This window comes from Schistocerca americana, chromosome 1 (assembly GCF_021461395.2).
Source record: "Schistocerca americana isolate TAMUIC-IGC-003095 chromosome 1, iqSchAmer2.1, whole genome shotgun sequence".
NCBI lineage: Eukaryota > Metazoa > Arthropoda > Insecta > Orthoptera > Acrididae > Schistocerca > Schistocerca americana.
Window position 1 is genome coordinate 596,687,312 of NC_060119.1, and position 16,356 is coordinate 596,703,667.

At 44.3% G+C, this 16,356-nt stretch overlaps 1 protein-coding gene across 1 annotated transcript in view; it reads left to right on the forward strand.

Annotated features, from left to right (window-relative positions):
- LOC124606964 overlaps positions 1 to 16,356 on the forward strand; it is a 76,212-nt gene that overhangs the window by 21,073 nt on the left and 38,783 nt on the right. The gene's annotated exons all lie outside the window — the stretch shown is intronic.

The following is a 16,356-nucleotide window of genomic DNA, read 5'->3' on the forward strand; positions in this document are numbered from 1 at the left end:
AAAATGTTGTGTGGAGTGACAAATCACAGTACACAATGTGGTGATCCAATGTCAGGGTGTGGGTATGGCGAATGCCCGGTGAATGTCATCTGCCAGAGTGTGTAGTGCCAACAGTAAAATTCGTAGGTGGTGGTATTATGGTGTGGTTGTGTTTTTCATGGAGGGGGCTTGCATCCCTTGTTGTTTTGTGTGGCACTATCACAGCACCGGTGTACATTGGTGTTTTGAGCACCTTCTTGCTTCCCACTGTTGAAGAGGAATTTGGGTAGGGCAATTACATCTTTCAATATGTTCGAGCACCTGTTCATAATGCATGGCCTGTGGTGGTGTGGTTACACAACAATAACATCAGTGTAATGGACTGGCCTGTACAGAATCCTAACCTGAATCCTATAGAACACCTTTGGGATGTTTTGGAACGCTGGCTTCGTGCCAGTCCTCACCAACTGACATCGATACCTCTCCTCAGTGCAGCAGTCCATGAAGAATGGGCTGCCATTCCCCAAGAAACCTTCCAGCACCTGACTGAACAGATGCCTGCAAGAGTGGAAGATGTCATCAAGGATAAGGATGGATCAACACCATATTGAATTACGGATTTACCAATGGAGGGCCCCCCAAACTTGTAAGTCATTTTCAGCCAGGTGTCTGGATACTTTTGATCACATAGTGTATGATCCCAAATCTTTCCCTTCTCTGGTCTTGTTATACGAGGATAGCAGATTCAAAAAGAATTTAGAGAAAGCTCCTCTCAGTATCTGGACTGTGCTCAAACTGAAGATATATTTTTTGGACCACAAGATCATTTTTTTCTTTCCATATTGAATGAAATTCTGGGGAAGGAGTATCTATTAACAAAATGTGAAGCAGCTCCGTCCTGATAAATATTGTAACCATACTCAGTGACAGTTCTGTGAGAAGTGTGGTGAGATTCCCATCATCATCATCATCATCACTCATGAGAAGAGCCTCAATATAGTCCAGGAGCTTGTTGTTCATTGTGACTGCGCCTAGCAGACATATGAAGAACTGTGTACAAACTTGGAACAGCTGTGTCTCCGTTGTGTCTACCATAGACAACGGGCACCAAAAGATAACAGTATACTCACTTGTACATATATTTTGGTTGTCAAAGGGGACATATTACCAGAAAAGGTAAAGTTAATGGTTTAATGTTGCAATGAAAAGCCATACCTTCTTCCCCACATGCTATTTTAAATTATTTGTATTTTGGGCAAAAGTTGTCACACTGCACAAATGTCCTCCATCTGTGGAAACTGTGGACAGATGGTGCATGATGATACTTTGTGCAACCAATTCTCAATATATATCAACCGCCGAGGACAATATTCCCCTCAGTCTTTTAATTGTCTTGTTTCGGAGCAGGAATGAAGATACCAGAGTAAAAACTGTTGACTGTGTTTCATGTTTTGAAATGAGGAAAAACTGTGAATGCTTACACCCAACTGAAATGACAGTAAACTGTGCAAATACGATGACTAAGTCCTAGTTATACTGAGGGTGATCACATCTACATTTCTGCCAGTGTTGGGCCCTGATGGCTGTGTGAATATGTCTGAGCGAGGTGGCGCAGTGGTTAGAACACTGGACTCGCATTTGGGAGGAATGCGGTTCAAACCCATGTCTAGCCATCCTGATTTAGGTTTTCCATGTAATCCCTAAATCTCTTCAGGCAAATGCCGGGATGGCTCCTTTGAAAGGGCACATCTGACTTCCTTCGCCCATTCTTCCCTAATCCAATGTGAGCGATGACCTCGCTGTTTGATTGCTTTGCCTGAATCAATCAACCAACCAACCTCATGAGTGTGGCAATATGCTCTCTCTTCCCACTATATCTGTATCAGGGCCCTGAATTCCTGTTGGAAAATTGTCTCACACAAATAGCACACCCAAGCAGAGTGTTACCTTCCTCTACCAAACCATTCAGTGCTACTCCACAAGGGAATGTTGATGATGTACTATGGGATACAACTACCACTAGACTAACAGCAGCAGACATAACAATGTCCCTTTTCTCAGGAAAGCCTCATCAGAAACCAGTCTGATGCTGGACACAGAAAATTTCCTAGGCAATCATACATCATTGGCTGACACTCCCCACCGACATAATTATCATCTGTCATTGGGAATCTTATTGGTTTAAAGGGCCCTGTCCTTGGGCACACAATGCAGTAAAACTCTAGAAAACGCTCTGTATGGAAATAAGATGTCACTATCATAGGTGTCTATGCTTCTTTTTTCCAGGTGTGGGCCAAGCTGTGTTGTATATATGGCTACCAGCTAGCAATCAGTGTTCCTGTTATCCTTTTAGACGGGCAGTTTTCATACTGACCTTCCTGTTGTATTGGAACTCTTGGTGGAAACTTCATTCAATAATCTGTGTTTGTCAACTACTCCTCCACCCTCCAGCTGCATGAAAGATGGATCAAGGATTACACTACACTACATCTGGAACCATATAATGTTCCTTTCACTGAATGGAAACTCCTTAGCAATCCTATCCTTGGCCATGACATGGTCCCAGGACCTAACAGAATCTACAATCAAATATTGCAACACCTATCTGTGGTTTACTGACATCATGTTCTTGTGATCTCTTATCGTTTCTGGAGTGAGGGTGAGTTCCCAGCCCAGTAAATCATGATTGTCCCACTCTTGAAACTGGGTAAAACCTCATCTGAGATGGAGCGCTTTGGACTTATCAGCCTCACAATTATTCTATGGAAATCGGTCAAATGAATAGTGAACTGACAGCTGTGTTGGTTTCTTGAGCCGAAGGTTCTTTTGTCCAACTCCTAGTGTTAATTTCGTGATGGTCATCAACATCTCATTTCTATCTTCTTTAACTTTAGAAGGCTTGTGACACCTCTTGGACTTACCACATGTTTACTTCACTGTGTGAATGGCGTTTCAGAACTCACCATCTGAGTTTTATCCACGATTTTCCATTTTTTCAGTTGTTTCACATTCAATTCTAGCATCCTTCATACACAAGAGAAAGGAGCTATGGGGCTTATGGTCTCACTGTTCCTATACGCTGACTTTTGTATTTACTGCAGTTGTTCAGTCACGACTGTTGCTGAACACCAGCTACAAGCTGCCATAATGAAACTTCAGCTGTGGGCTCTCACCCATGACTTCTAGTATTCGATTGGCAAAATGTGTGTTACACCCTGTGCACCATTCTGGGGTCAGACTTCCAGTTGGCCTTTTAGACAGACTCCTGGGATTACTCCTCTACATATAAGGCACTGCAAGTTGTTACTGAATTAAGCAATACATGTTTGCAATTGTCCTGAACACCTGAATCACCATATCCTTTTCCCCAGCAGTGGCATTCTTTGCCTAGAAAGACAACCCAGGTTTGCTGCTGCAGCAGCAGTTCATATGGAATGCAGAATGAAATTTTCACTCTCCATCAGAGTGTGCGCTGATATGAAACTTCCTGGTAGATTAAAACTGTGTCCTGGACTGAGAATCGAACTTGAGACCTTTACCTTTCACAGTAAGTGTTCTACCAACTGAGCTACCCAAGAACAACTCACGACCCGTCTTCACAGCTTTGGAAGGTAGGAGATGAGGTACTGGCAGAATTGAAGCTGTGAGGATGGGTCATGAGTCATGCTTGGATAACTCAGTTGATAGAGCACTTGCCCGCGAAAGGCAAAGGTCCCAAGTTTAAGTCTTGGTCTGGCACACAGTTTTAATCTGCCAGGAAGCTTCATGTAGAATCTCTTTGCTCTGACTTCCACTTTCCTCTGTTGAGCTTGATGTTTCTTCCACTCAGATCTTGACATATTTCTTGCTCCGAAAGACACCTATACCGCTACAAACAATCTACAAGCAATGGAAGATTCCCCTATTGTAAAGGAAGTTTTCCTTCACTCTTCCCAAAGGGAACATCTGTTTTGTCATATTTGTATTGGCTACATCTATGTGATTCATGGTCAGATCTACAGATGGGAGGACCCACTCCAGTTGGCTGCAAACACTGAAGATTGGCCACTACTTGCTTCTGCTGTTTGTCTGAGTGGTGGTTCTGGTATTAGTTTTTACCTGAGAGAGTTTTCTATTTATCCACACCTGATGCTTGTCATTGTGGTTTCACAACATCTTTTTACCATTCTGTGACATGTGTGTGCACACTCACATATTCGTGCGCCCCCTCCCTCCCCCCTGCACCCCCCCCCCCCTCCCACACACACACGGTGCACTTCCAGCACCTCACTGCAATTTATTACCTATTTATGATAAAGTAGAGATTTTGTTCTGTATGAGATAATTTTGAATTTTAGTGAAAGTTAAGTTCACAAAGTAGAGGCAGTTTAGCTTTGGCAAACATAGCCAAGATTGTCTTGATATCAGCTCCATGCTGAGATGAGGTTTTTGCATACTAAAAGTTGAAGTTAACAGTTGCTATTTACTCTCGCAAGTGCCATAAGTGACATTTGTTTTGGTGCATGGTATTTGAAAGAGATATTAAGTGCAAATAACACATTTGAAGTGATAACTGTTTTGAAGTGAAACTGGTCACCACTAGCTTGGAGGTATCGTCACCCTCTCACATTGCTTATTGCAAGCTAGTGCTCTTGTTAATCGGTCTGTCATGCTTTGTCAGCTGAGCTGAGAGAGCAACACAATGCCTTTAGCTCCACATCAAGTGTTGCCAGCTGCCCAGCTGTCACTGGCAACTGCTGGTGACTCAGTCGACACTGTTGTGGAACATGTCAGCAGTGCTCCATTGTGGTGTATCTTACAAAAAGCTGTTTTGCAGGTGTTCTCAATAGTGAAATCTGTATGATATCCTGATTCAAACTCGCAGCTTGTACTGTAACATCTCAGAGCTTCACTGTTAAATTAGGGGTTGGCTGTCGCACGGCATTAGTAGTTGATGGAAGCTCCCATCACCTCACCTCTGTATATTGTTTGAGATGTGGATGTCCAGCTTTCTACCCTGTAGGGTTCCATACTTGCTCTGTAACTCAGACACTGGGGTAAATTACATGGGCTTTGCTGGCAGCAGCCACCGTTAGTCCAAATAGCATAACTGTAATATCAGAGATGATAAGAAACAAGACACCACCCCCAGGGGGCTCGCCACTCTTTGGTGGGTTTGTGCTTGGCTACCCTGCGCCCCAGCCTTAGCAGGATCTTTTCCCTTCCGTACTGCATGTCTATCCTCTTGCTATCCCTTTTCCCCACCCTTGGGGTGTTAATGGTTAATAGGAATGTTCTGCATTGTCCGTCGCTGACATAAGAACAGTCTCACCACTGTTTTTCATTCCATTTTGCTTTCTTTGTTTTCCTCCTCCTCTTGTTCCTCCGCTTCGGCGTTTGAGGTTCCTCTTTTTTTTTTTTCTTCCTCCCTGTGCACTACTGACGGCCGGCCCATGAGTCTGATGCGTAACAGATGACTGGGTAACATGTAATTCCGAGCCCTGGGCTGAAAGATAGGGTTTGCACATACCCCCGGTACAGGCCAGACCCAGGGCTGGATGATTGCCAGAGCTGCTACCTTCCCAAATTGCCAGTTGGTCCCTCTGTCAGGTGTTCAGCGAAGTGTGACCTAAGGTGTGAACAATCACCTAAGGTGGGTGTGCCCCCTTGTGAAGGGAGCCCTCAGTTGGCAGGAGTGCATGATTGGAGACACTGGCAATCATGGGGGATTTTCTCACATTGAGCCAATCATCTTCACAATCAGCGTCTACGAAATGTAAACTGAATGAGGCTAACGATTCTAAGACCCTTCCAGCTGCGCCACGGTTCCTCATGGTTGCTTGTACTGAAGGCAGTCAATCCTTTGCAGTGGTAAAATCTGTTTATTATTCAGAAAGGTGTTGATGCAGTTTCCAGCCCTGTGAAATCCTGCTCTCGTTTATGGAATGGCACTTTGCTTTTGGAGACTATTTCTGATTCTCAAGCACAACAACTGCGTATCCCATCACTTCTCTACAGCTATCCTCTTCGTGTCGAGGCCCATAGAACTCTGAATTCTTCCTGTGGTGTTGTTTACACTAGGCTGCTTGAAGGTCTCATCGAGGCCGAAATCCAATCATACCTCTCTGATTACGGTGCCATTGCGTCCGTCGGGTGATGAGAAAGGTAGATTCCTCCTTAGTACCTCACTTTTGATAGAGTAGTGCTTCCCTCCAAGATCAAAGCCGGCTATGAAATTATCACAGTCTGACCTTATATTCCAAACCCGATGCACTGCTACAAGTGTCATCGTTTCAACCACACAAGTATGTCTTGTCAGCACCCACCCGAATGTGTAACCTGTGGTAGGGATGCGCACAAGGGCGATTTACCGCCTCCTCCTCCCCACTGTATCAACTGGAACGGTGGCCATGCCACCTCCTCTCAGGATTGTCCCTTGCATCTTGATGAGCGGGTTGTCCAGGAGATCTGGGTAAAGGAAAAAGTGCCTTACCCAGTCACTCGCAAGTTACTGTCTAGTTGCAAACACCACATTCTCTCATCTGGCACTTATAGTTCTGTTCTTACTACCTCTCGCTCCATGAAGAACATGGCCATCCAAGCATGCAACCTCAAATTCAGCTCTAAAGTTGTGAAATTGCCCAGTGTCGAGGTAGCATCACCATCCCCTCATCCAGCTGAGCAACAAGCCATCAAACTTTCACCTCAAGGGCGAAGCCACCAGCTACACAACCAGTAGGCTGAAAAGGAGAGTAGTACTCCCGTGAAGACTTCCTACGTCCCTCGAGCCAACCGAGTCTTCTTCTGCTAAATGGAAAGGCTTGAAGAAGTTCAACAAAGACAAGATCCTCTTTGACAGTGTTGCCATGTGATACCTTAGTCTGGCCGGCCTCCGTGTCGCTGGTGTGCACCATCAACTGTTTTTCTGTGTTGGACTCCACAGACACAGCCCAAACCAGCCAATGCTTCTGTGGACCTCGTGGAGGAGGATCCTGCTTTTGTGCCCTGTAGCAGCAAGTTTTTGCAGGCTGCCACTTGGCAGCCGCCGAGGTATTATCCTTTCATTTCTTCCCCATCATGACTCTCCTCCAATGAAACATTTGCAGCCTTTGGTCCCACAAAGAGGATTTACGACTGCTTTTAGCATCACAAAGTCCCTTGTATTCTGCCTTCAGAAAACAAAATTGTGTCCTCATGAATGCTTTGAGCTTTCACATTTATTCCCAGTTAATTTGGCCTTCCCCCTGAGGTCGGCATTCCTCCTCATGGGGGCATCATGCTGGTCATATGGGATGACATTCATAATCACCCCACCTCCGTGACTACCAATCTTCAAGCTGTTACAGTTCACCTTTTCCTCCCCCACCTGACTTTTTCCTTCTGTGCCATTTATGTCCCACTGTCATTCAGTGTCACCAGGGCAGACTTCTCTCAGCTTATTGGGCAGCTGTCTCCCCCATTTTTGCTACTCGGTGACTTTAATGTGCATAATCCCCTTTGGGGTTCTCCCAGGACCTGTCAGAGAGGTGCCCTCTTGGCTGACCTTTTTAACCAACTTAACCTCTTCTGCCTTAATACTGGAGCACCCACTTTCTGTTCTGACTCCTCGCACATCTATTCACTTTTGGACCTATCCTTCTGCACTGCCCAGTTTGCCCATCGTCTTGAGTGGTCCGTTCTTCCTGACACCTACTCAAGTGACCATTTCCTATGTGCTGTCCGTTTTCTGAATCCTACCCCACCTGCATGCACACCCAAATGACAGCTTACTAAGGCTGACTGGCAGCTTTACTCCTCCCTGGTGACATTCGAAGAACAATATTTCTCCAGTTGTGATGGCCAGGTGGAATATCTCACAAACATTATCCTTACTGCTGCAGTGTGTTCCATTCCTCGCACTTCCTCTTTAGTGTGCCGTGTCCCAGGCCCTTGGTAGACTGAGGCATGCCACAATGCAATTCAGGCGTGGAGGCAGGCGCTCTGCATATTTAACTGTCATCCTATGATGGAAAACTGCATTCATTATAAACAGACGTGTGCAAAGTGTCGTCGCGTTCTTCGGCATAGCAAAAAACCTAGCTGGATTTCGTTCACTAGTTCTTTTAACAGTTCCACCCCTCCCGCTGTTGTGTGGGCCAACCTCCAACAGCTGTCCAGGACCGAGATCTATTTGTCAATTTCTGGTCTGACAGTAGTAGATGATGTCATCGTGGATCCTATTACTATCTCCAACAGCTTGGACCGCTATTTTGTGGAAATTTCGAGCTTTTCCCACTATCACCGTGCCTTCTTCCAGCAGAAACATGCAGAGTAGTCTCAGGTGATACCCTTCTCTTCTCAGAATCGTGAGTGCTACAATGCCGCCTTTACTATGAGGGAGCTAAATCATGCTCTCAATCCATAGCGATCCTCCACCGCAGGGCCAGACGCTTTCCACATTCAGATGTTGCAACATCTTTCTCTTGCGGGCAAGCACTTTCTGTTAATACGTACAACTGCATCTGGGCAGTGGACACGTTTCCCGTACGTTGGCATGAAGTTGCCGTCATACCCATACCTAAGCCTAAAAAGGACAAAAACCTTCTTTCTTGCTACTGCCCCATCTATATCACCAGCTATGTTTGCAAGGTGATGGAACTTATGATTCATGCCTGGCTGGTGTGGTGGCTTGAGTCTTGCAATTTACTAATGACTGCACAGTGTGGCTTTCAAGTGCGTCGTTCTGCAGTTGACCATCTCGTCACTCTGTCCACCCATGTCATGAACGGTTTTCTGTGGAAATCCCAGATTGTGGCCGTGTTTTTCGATTTGGAGAAGGTCTACGACACCTGTTGGAGAACTGGTATCCTCCGTACACTTTTCATGTGGGTCTTCCATGGCTGCTTGCCCCGTTTCCTTCAGAAATTTTTAAAAGCTGACTTTTCAGTGTGCATGTGGGTTCTGCCTTGTTCGACACCTTCATCCAGGAAACCGGTGTGCCTCAGGGTTCCGTCCTGAGCTTTGTCCTCTTTGCTGTCATCTGTCTCCTGCCGTGCATCTCCGGCTCCCCTTTTGTTGACGATTTTGCCATCTATTGGAGTTCTCCACAGACCTGTTTCACTGAGCAGCATCTTCAGTGATGTCTTGATCGTCTTTACTCCTGGAGCGTCAACAATGGCTTTCGTTTTTCCACTGATAAAACCATCTGAATGAATTTCCGGTGGTGCAATTGGTTTCTTGTACCATCCTTACATCTTGGGTCTATTGCTCTTCTGTTCATTGAAACTATGAAATTCCTGGGGCTCATGCTCGGTAGACGACACTCTTGGTCCTCCCATGTCTCTTAACCTGGCAGCCCGCTGTACATGGTCTGTCAGTGTCCTACGTGTCCTCAGGGGTACTTCCTGGGGTGTTGATTGAACCACTCTCCTCCATTTGTACCAGTCCCTTGTCCATTCCATGGGTGCTTTGTTTAAGGATCTGCATGTGCGTCCCTATTATGCCGTCTCAACACTATCCACCATCATGGCATCTGTTTGGCCACTGGTGTCTTTTTCACTAGCCTGATTGAGAGTCTGTATGCTGAAGCTGCTGAACTACCACTGCCCTATCACCGTGACTCTCCCCTCAACAGGTATGCATGCTGCCTGTCTGCCATTCATGGCCACCCATCCTATGCCTCTTTCTTCGATGATTCCTTTGAGCAGCAGTAGGGTGTGTGTCCCTCTTCTCTGTTACCTCCTGGAGTCCGCTTTCGGCACTTTGCCAGCGGCTTAACTTCACACTACCTGCAGCTTTCCCAGTGGGTGTGAACCCTTCACCACCTTGGTTTCATGAAGTGGCATATGTTAACCTTGGCTGTCATTCGCTTCTTAAGGACACTACTCCGGGCTCGCTCTATCACCTTCGGTTTCACGACCTTCGCATGGAACTTCACAATAGTAACTTTGCATACACTGATGGCTCTCGGACTGACTGTGGTGTCTGGTGTGCCTTCGTCATTGGCGCCAACATTTTTCGATATCGGCTTCTGGCACACTGCTCAGTATTTACAGTCGAGCTCTACGCTCTGTATGTGGCCACAGAGTACCTGCAGAGACACAGACTATTCAATTGTTTCCTCTGCTCAGACACTCTCAGCACCCTTCAAAGTCTAAGTGTGTTGTACACCAGCCATCCATTAGTGCAACAGGTCCAGGAAAACTGTCACTTGCTCACTCCTGTTGGAGCCAGTGTGATGTTTTGTGGGTTCCTGGTCATGTCGGGCTGCCAGGAAACGAGGCTGCTGACACTGCTGCCAAGGCTGCAGTCCTTGTACCTCAGCCCACTAATTCCTATATTCCCTCCAATGATCTCTTTGTTGCCGTCTGTCAGAAGGTGGCATCACCATTGGTCTTCCCTTTATGGGAGTAAGCTCCACATTATTCGGGAGGACGACGGTTCAATCCCGCGTCCGGCCATCCTGATTTAGGTTTTCCGTGATTTCCCTAAATCACTCCAGGCAAATGCTGGGATGGTTCCTCTGAAAGGGCACGGCCGACTTCCTTCCCAATCCTTCCCTAATCCGATGAGACCGATGACCACGCTGTCTGGTCTCCTTCCCCGAAACCAACCAATCCACATTATTAAGCCTCTCCCAGCGGCTTGGACAACCTCCTCTCTTGGCCGTCCCGCTGAGAGGAGGTCACTTTAACTAGTTTGCAGATTGGGCACTGCCTTTTTACCCATTGTCATTTGTTAAGTGGTGCTTCCCCCTCCCCCCTCCCCCCCTTGTGCACATTGCGCCCAAGTTTTAACTTTCCGCCACTTCCTGACGGAATGCTCATTTTTTAACCATTTACATTCCTGCTTTGGTTTGCCATCTGAGTTATTGGCCGTTTTAGCAAATGACATGAGGGCTGTTGACCAGTTTTTACTTTGTACCTGTTGTAGCAATATGACGAAGGCCATGTAATTTTTAATTCTGGACCTCCATTTCGGTGTGGTGTCTTTTGTAGCTGTTTCTCCGCGTCCCTGTTTGTAGCTGTCTTCTCTTACATCAGTTGTGATTGATGTATCTTTTTTTTTATACTCCTCTCCGTCTTTGTGTTCTGTACTCTTGACTTGCGTGCGTATGACCCCAGTTGTTTTTGCGCCCTTAAACAAAACAAACAAACAATCAGGAGACCACTGAGTAGCAAACCAGGTGTTAATAAGAGAACTAATTCAGGTAGCGTAGCTGATCAGGATGCAATTTAGAGCACTTCAACTACAGAGAAAATTGCAGCCGTCGATGAGATACTGAGTGACCTTCAGATTGAATGAAACTAACAAGATTGTTGATAACAATCACAGTGAGAGTCAGAAACAAAACCTGGGCCTTCACATTGACATAAGTAACATTTGAAAAACAGAATAGTGTCACGTCACATGTAGAAAATGAGTACCTATGCTGCGAGTTGGCTGTAGTGAGTGCACTGGAAGGACAAGACTGAAGACTAGAGGTAGAAATAAAGAAAATGAAGCAGGAATATATACAACTTAGAAACCAAGTGAGACCACCCCCCACTTTCTTTATGGAGATAGTTGTGGCAGGCACTGCGAGCAAGCCAGAAAATAAGGTAGAACCTAGGATAGGAGTAGTGAGCATAGCAAACAAATGTTCTGTTTTTCAAAGTAAACAATAATCAAGATATGTATGCTGTTAGGGAAACCTTGATGAAGACACTCAATCCTAGACAATACAAAATTAGGGTAAAGACCATCAGATCCACAGCCATCATGGCAACAGTAGAAAAAGTGTCACAGATTGACCACAAAAAGATATAGGGAAAACTGCACTCTGATAAAGGACATTAGGTGTGAAGAGTCAGAAAAGAGATGGCCGTGCTTGGCAATGTATCAAGTGCTGATAACATTTTCTGATGAAAACTTTCTTGCCAAATTGTATAAAATCATCTTAAGTGATGATCTAGATAAAGAGGAATTCACGAGATGGGTCAAGTTATGATTCAGAACAGGAGAAAGGGGTAAAAGGTTCCAAACAATATAACTGAAGAGAGCCCTCAAGTTCGCTACCTTCTACCCCTGAAGGACCAAGTATACATCGACTTAAGGAGCTGCAAATCCAAGATTTTGTGTGTGTTCAACAGTGCTGTAATTTTTAAGACCTAGACCTTGCAGAAAATAAATGTAGAGAATGGGAAGTAACTTGTGCCAAGTGTGGCAAACCAGATCCCAGACAGTCAGATTGCAGGATGTCTGAAAGTGTAGGGTGCACACTGTGCAAAAGGTGAATAAGGAACTGCGATAAGTTAGGTGGACTGGGAGAGTGTGTCATACAGACAACTATGTGATAGAGAGATTGCATCACTGTATATGGCCATGCACATGTTCACTTACATGGTACAAGAGAATGACAGTGAGCATGTTGATTGCATCATAAACTTCAGTTCCAACACAATGAGTAAGTAGTACAGATCACTCTCTACCAGGATATGTGCCTGGCACTACACAGTTGCCCAGGCCGAAGTCAACGTGCAAACATGCTCTCTGCCTCATACACTGTTGACTGAAATATGTACCATATACTTTGGTATGATAGACTACTGAGAGAAGATTGTAATGCAGGTCCTAATGGACTACAACATAGCTAGGCAACTGAAGCATGGACTACACCAACACACATTTACACAAATAGTGTTTGCTTTACGCATTGAGGAATTAGAGTATAAAGTCATAAACAGGGAATGTACTAGTCGTAATCGAATGTGCCAGTGTACTGTAGGGAAATCACACACACACACACACACACACACACAGTGCACAACCAAGTGCATTCTTTGCTAGAACATCAGAGTCACCAGCAGACTAACACCAAACAGACCCCTCTGTTGGAGATGTATCACTGAAATCGAACAATAGAATCTTTGGGTTGGGATATCATCAATGAAAGGAAAAGATAGATTGCTACATACTGAAAGATGACGTGTTACGCTGCAGACAGGCACAATTAAAAGGCTTTAGATTTTGGCCACAGCCTTCATCAGAAAAAGAAGAGAAAGAGAAACACACACCATTCATTCACACAACCAAGCACACCTCATGCACACATGACCACCAACTGTGGCACTTCCAGAGCTGTCAGAGTTGGGGTCATATGTGTGTGAGGTCTGCTTACCTGTGTGAGTGAATGGTGTATATTTCTCTTTCTTTTTCACTTTGACCAAAAGTGTAAGTGACTTTCAATTGTGCCCGTCTGCGACTTAACATTTCGTCTTTACGGGAAGCAGGAGTCTACCTTTTCCTTACATTGTAGACATATCACTGAGATAGTTCAGACCAAATCTAAGACCAGACACACATATGAACACACAAACCATTAACACAACACAAGCCGGGTGACCAGGAGGAGTAGGCAGACTGCAAAAATAATGACAGATGCAATAGAGTAAAAGGAATATGATGTGACAAAAAGAAGTTGATACATCAAGCCAGTGCACTTTGTATCAAGGGACTACATACTCACAGCAAAAACCATATGCAGCACATCACATTTCATAACAGAACAATGACTGTATCGGCAACGATAAACAGCAACCAACAAAACATGGGATAGGCAACAACTTGACAATGATGACCACACACAAACAGATGCATCTAGTCAGCTGCAACAGATCACAGACAACACAACACACAAAACCAGACATCTGCTAAACACAAAGAAGAAACTGATCACAAACCACAAACTGCAGAAAAAGAGTAAGATGTTCACAAAATCCAACAAAACTGCTTCTGTGACTTTGGACCCCTAGAGGAGAACTTGTGCATTTACAGATTGCAACAGCAAGATATCTTTGAAACCTCACAGTGTTTCATAACTTGCAAAATGAACTCGAAAAGGAGCACAGTATGTTTTTCCTGTAGTGAACAATCAGACCAAAAGATCTTACAGGTTGAAACTCTCCCAACAGATCCCCATGAACTCATAGGGAGAGTATATATGTGAAGATTGCAAGTGTTCGATCTGGACCAAATGGACAGTGTGTCTGCAAGAGCACATGGCATGCAGTCTTTGTCCTGACCAGGAACAGTCATGAAATGCTCTTATTTCACCAATCATCCCTGGAGCTGTTCCAACTAAACACTGTGCAGAGCACTGTCATAAATGTGGAGTTGCAAAAGGCCCTGGATGAGTTGTGTGGATGTGGTATGCTCCTAGGAGCCATACACAAGGAATGAACATCTGATTCGTCTCGCAAACCATGCGATAGTGATCACAGGGGGTACCAGTCCAGAAGTTGTGGTCACATTAGTCAACAGGCAGTGGACTGTGACAAAGATGTGACAACTATGCTTTGACCAGGTAATTCTGGAGAAATATGTAAAGGGAATGACATGTAGGTAGTCTCATCAATTTATGTGCAATTCTCTGATGAAGCCCATCCTCACGAAGAATGGATAGAGAGAACTGCACAACATGAACAACGTAAAAAGTTAATTATCACTGCAGATATGAACACCTGTTCAACATTATGGCACTCATCATGGACAGATAGCCAGGGATGCTGCATTAATGACAAGATAAACATGACCAACCTATATATAGTTAACAGGGAGGTCAGCCCTACACGTACAGCAACAGAGCAGAAGCAAAATCAAACACTGACTTTACAGTAGCGAATAAAAAATCTAATAGGCTCATTGTATCATGGGAAGTATGCAACACGGCTACACACAGCAATCATAATGTCATAATCACAAACTTGGCTGCAAGTGTGACACAAAAACACACACAACACACAGTTTCTATTTAGTAAAGCAGACTACCAGAAATTATATCAGTTTGTAGTGACATACAACCTTTTATAGATTGAAGGCAGCATTGACTATGAGATTCATAGACTGACAAAAGTCTTGCAAGAGGTAAAGATAAAACAGTCCCAAAGTAACAGATAAGAATTAAAGGAAAACAACCAGGTCAAATGTACTTAAGCAGACTCAAAAGGAATTTGAGAAATGAACACAAATACTACCAGAGGGCAGTAACTGCTACACTAGAGACAGATTATATCTAAGTGCAAGGAAACCAATCTTTGAACATTTATTGACTGTTTGGCAGTTCTCCATTGAGAAACATGTGTTACAAATATAAGAAACTGAGTGTTGTGAAGAAGTAATTAAATTATTGGAGTCATATCTAGAAGGATGGGGAGCAAATTCCTAATTGGTTTTTTAAATTTAGATTTTCAGCACAAACATAAATTGCAAAGACAATTAGTAATGAACTTTCAGATCTAGTGCTTCTTCTTTTGGAAGGCCAAGACAATGCCTAAGAAATGATATACTGTAGTGAAGAGTAGGAAAAGTGCCTTAGATTTCTTGCCAAAAGGGACATTTATTGTAATGTGCATGCACCATGATATGTTTGCCTTTTATACCTGTTTTGAGGTTCTGGGCGCTACAGTCTGGAACCGAGCGACCGCTACGGTCGCGGGTTCGAATCCTGCCTCTGGGCATGGATGTGTGTGATGTCATTAGGTTAGTTAGGTTTAATTAGTTCTATGTTCTAGGCGACTGATGACCTCAGAAGTTAAGTCTCATAGTGCTCAGAGCCTGTTTTGAGTCAAAAGTTCTGACATGTTGCCCACTCTTGCTTGGCTTCATGTTTCTATTATTTTTTAAATTAAATTTTTGCTTATGTTGCCATAAATTTCCCCTTGTATGAGGGTTGTTTTTTAAGTAAGGGCTGTTTTTATTTTTTTAAAAAAGATACAAATACTTTTGTAAAAAAACTTTTATTTTCTGATTCTATACACTTTTACCTATTTTTCTACATAGTTGCCTTGTTTATTAAAGCAATTGTCATACCGTACAACTAAGTTTTTAATTCCCTCTTCAAAGAATTCGGCCACTTTCACTTCATTGTCGTTATTGAAGCACTGCCTGCCAAGATGGTGTTTCAGGCACCGAAAAAGGTGAAAATCGCTAGGAGCAAGGTCGGGGCTGTGTGGTGCATGGTCCAAATCTTCCCAGCCACAAGAATCAATCAAATCCCGAGTCTTTTGAGAGGTGTGAGGCCTAGCGTTATCGTGCAGGAGCAAAACTCCTTTTGTCAGCATGCCGCGCCTTTTGTTTTGAATTGCTCTGCGGAGCTTCTTTAGAGTTGCACAGTAGGCATCTGAGTTGATTATCGTTCCTCGTGGCATAAAGTCCACTAGCAAAACACTGCGCTGGTCCCAGAACACAGTTGCCATAATCTTGCGCTTTGACAGCGTCTGTTTGGCTTTGACCTTGACGGGTGAGGTTGTGTGTCGCCATTCCATCGATTGTCGCTTGCTTTCGGGAGTGATATGGGATACCCATGTTTCATCTCCAGTGACAATTTGACTCAACATGTCATCCCCTTCTTCCTCGTAACGAATCAAAAAGTCAAATGAA